The following is a 3909-nucleotide window of genomic DNA, read 5'->3' on the forward strand; positions in this document are numbered from 1 at the left end:
CTTGGAAAAGCATAAATACACATTCTTAAGAACAGACTAGCTCTTGAAACAGGAAATATGCGTAGTTACAGCGATGTTTATCGGTGATAAACACAATCAATTCGTCATCACAGCATCCATGAACAGTGTGAGGTCCTGCCGATACATACAATGATTGTACAAACAGCGATACATACAATGATTGTACAAACAGCGACTACATCAATGATTGTACAAGTACAGGTTTTGTTGCATGCCCCAGGACCACTCCACTTTTAGAACAGTCAGGTCCCAATAAAGTCAAAGATGGCTGGTCTAATTCATAATATGTTCTTCTGTAACATAATTACCTGAGACATACCAGAACATAACTAAAACCTGGGAATATACCAGGTTAGTGGTCTGCCCAAACAAATGTTTTAACCAATCTGGTGGCAACTAGTGTTACACTGCTGTTACCGCCTTACTTTGGTCTGTCACAGATGGATTGTAGAGATATGAGAAAAATTATTAATCCAAAGTAGACAATGTATATTGTTGAAAACAGATATACCAGAGGGTCAATTGAAGGAATTGGAAGGAGACAACCACTATGTTTGTCAAATAAATTTAAAAAAAAGTAATTAAAACACACATTGTGTTAGTATAAAACATCCATGTGCAGAGCTCTCTCTGTAATAAAACGCTCCTAGAAGCTCTCTCTTAGAATAACAACATCTCAAGTACATGCAGAGCTCTCTCTTGTAGTAATAAAACATCTCAGTACTCGCAGAGCTCTCTCTCAATAATACAACATCTATACTACGGCAGAGACTCTGCTCTCTTTAGAATTAATAACATCTCAGTACAGCAGAGCTCTCTCTTAGTAATAATAACATCTACAGCGTACTCAAGCAGAGCTCCTCTCTTAAGTAATAAAACATCTCCCGTACTGCAGAGCTCTCTTTAGTAATAAAACATCTCAGTACCTGCATGGCTCTCTCTCAATAAGTACAACATCTCAGTACTGCAGAGCTCTCTCTTAGTAATAAAACATCTCAGTACTGCAGAGCTCTCTCTTAGTAATACAAACATCTCAGTACTGCAGGCTCTCTCATAATAAAAACATTTCAGTAACTGCAGAGCTCTCTCTTAGTAATAAAACATCTCAGTACTGCAGAGCCTCTCGCTGAGAATAACCTAGATCCAGTATGCAGAGCTCTCTCTAGTAATACATCCATTGCGACCAGTAAACGATGCAAGCTCGTCCAGTACATCTCAGTCTGGCGAGTCTCTCTTAGTCATACATCCAGCCGACAGGCTCTTCTCTCAGTAATACGATAGTAAAGCAGAGCTCATCTCTTAGTAGAAAAATGCATCATACTGCAGAGGCTCTCCTAATAACTCTCAGTAGCAAGAGTTTCTAGAAAACATGCTCAGCTACTGCAGACGCTCTCTCTTAGGTAATAAAACGATCCAGTACTGCAGAAGCTTCCTCTCTTAGTAAAACAAACATCTCAGTACAGCACGAGCTCTCTCCTAGGTTAATATAAGACATCTCAGTAGCTGCAGAGCCTCTCTCTTAGGTAAATAACATCTCGAGTACCTGCATGAGCTCTCTCTTATAATACAACATCTCAGTACTGCAGAGCTCTGCTCTCTTAGTAATAATACATCTCACGTACCGGCGAGCTCTCTCTTAAGTAAACATCTCAATACGCATGAGCCTCTCTAAAAATCGTACTAAGCAGAGCTCTCTCTAGTAATAAACATCTTCAAAGTGTAACTGCACGCAGCGGTCTCTTCTTAGTAATAAACATTCTCAGCCTAGAGTGCAGAGCTCTCTCTCGTTAGTAACTAAAAACATCTCAGTTCAGGCAGCCTGCAGCAGCCTCTACGTTAGTAATATGAAAAACACTCAGTACCGGTCGCGGCAGAGCTCTCTCTTAGTAATCTAAACATCTCAGTAGCTGCAGAGCTCGTCTTCATTATAAATCATCTAGCTACCAAACTCTCTCATGTAAAACATCTGTAAACGACATGCTCATCTGCAATAATTCAACTCTAGTACCTGTCAGGTCTCTTCAGCAAAAACATTTCCAGTACGATAGCAGAGCCAGACTCGCTCTTAGTGAAAACTCTAGTGAATCAGACATTCCAGTAGAAACCTCAGTATGGCAGAGCATCTCTCACTCTATAAAGAAATACTCAATACTCAAGTTCTCTCAATACATGACACGACTATACGCATGTCTTTAGTAAACCGTCTCATCAGCGGCTCTCCTTAGTATAAACACATCTCAAGTACTGCAGAGCTCCTACTCTTAAGTAATAAACATTATCCGAGTAACTCAGCAGTAGCCTCTCTCTTAATCAACGTACAAACATCTCTAGTACTGCGAACTCTCCTCTATAGTCAATAAAACATCTCAGAACTTGCCGAGCTCCTTCTCTTAGTAATAGACATCTGCCAGTACTGCAAGAGCTCTCCTCTCATTAGTAAGTAAACATCCAAGATCTGCAGTCTCTTTAGGTATAACCTCCGTACGCAGAGCGTCTCTCTGTACAGATAAAATACAATCTCAGTACCGCCAGGATTTGGTACTCTCTCTAAATAATACAACAATCTCAGTCACGCGGGACAGACTCTCCTCTTAGGTATATAACACAGTACTCAAAGTACTGCCAGAGCGCTCTCTCTAGTAAAGTATTAAAGACATCTAAGTACTGTGCAGCAGCTCTCCTCGTTAGTATATAAAACATGCTCAGTACTGCAGAGCTCTCTCTTAGTATCAATATTCAACACGCCAATCCTCTTAGTATAACATCAGACTGCAGAGCCTCTCTCTTATAAACAACATCTCAGTTGTATAACGCATGGAGCCTCTCTCCATAGTAATACAAACATCTCAAGTCTTGCAGGCTCTCTCTAATAATAAAGACATCTCAGTACTGCAGAGCTCCTCTTAGATTAAACAACATCTCAGTAACGCAGAGTATTTGTAAAACCTCAGTAGCTCGCTCTCGCAATAATAAACATCTCAGTACTGCAGAGCTCTCTCTTAGTAATAAAACATCTCAGTATGCAGAGCCTCCTCTTAGTAATAAAACATCTCAGTACTGCAGAGCTCTCTCTTAGTAATAAACATCTCAGATCCAGGAACTCTCAGTACTGCAGAGTCTCTCTTAGTAATAAACATCTCAGATCACTGCAGAGCTCTCTACTTCATAAAGCACACAGCTCATCACAATATACAGTGAGCGCCAAAAGTATTGGGACAGTGACACTTTTCTGGTTGTTTTGGCTCTGTACTCCAGCACTTTGGATTTGAAATGATACAATGACTATGAMGTTAAAGTGCKGACTGTCAGCTTTAATTTGAYGGTATTCRCATCCARATTGGGTTAAAGCTGACAGTCTGCARTTTAAKCTRATAGTCATTGTATCATTTCAAATCCAAAAGGGAAAGGGGAATAACTAGTCACTGAATGACTTCAACTGAAATGTGTCTTCCGCTTTTAACCCTCTGAATCAGAGAGGTGCAGGGGGCTGCCTTATTCGGCATCCAAGTCATTTGGCACCTGGGGAACAGTGCTGGAGTACAGAGCCACAACAACAAAAGATGTCTTTGTGCCAATACTTTGTAGCTCACTATACTTCATCTGATTGCATGCTATGTGCAATATTTGCTTGTTGTTTTCCTTAATTTTACATTTCTTTAACATCTCCAACAGTTCAAACATGTTTCTCTCTTCTTGGTTGTTTGTCTCAATGTAACAGATGTGGAGTTATGTAGTGAGAACCTTCAAACCCCATGTTTCTGGTCCTCAGTTACCCACCAGGAAGACCACCAGCTGGAAGGAAGCAATAGAGGAAAGACAAAACATTACTAATGACTAGGGCCAGAAGTTTTTCCTGGTCAGGTCACATGGTCTGGAAAAACTATTGGT

This window comes from Salvelinus sp. IW2-2015, linkage group LG12, assembly GCF_002910315.2.
Source record: "Salvelinus sp. IW2-2015 linkage group LG12, ASM291031v2, whole genome shotgun sequence".
In the NCBI taxonomy this organism is placed as follows: Eukaryota; Metazoa; Chordata; class Actinopteri; order Salmoniformes; family Salmonidae; genus Salvelinus; species Salvelinus sp. IW2-2015.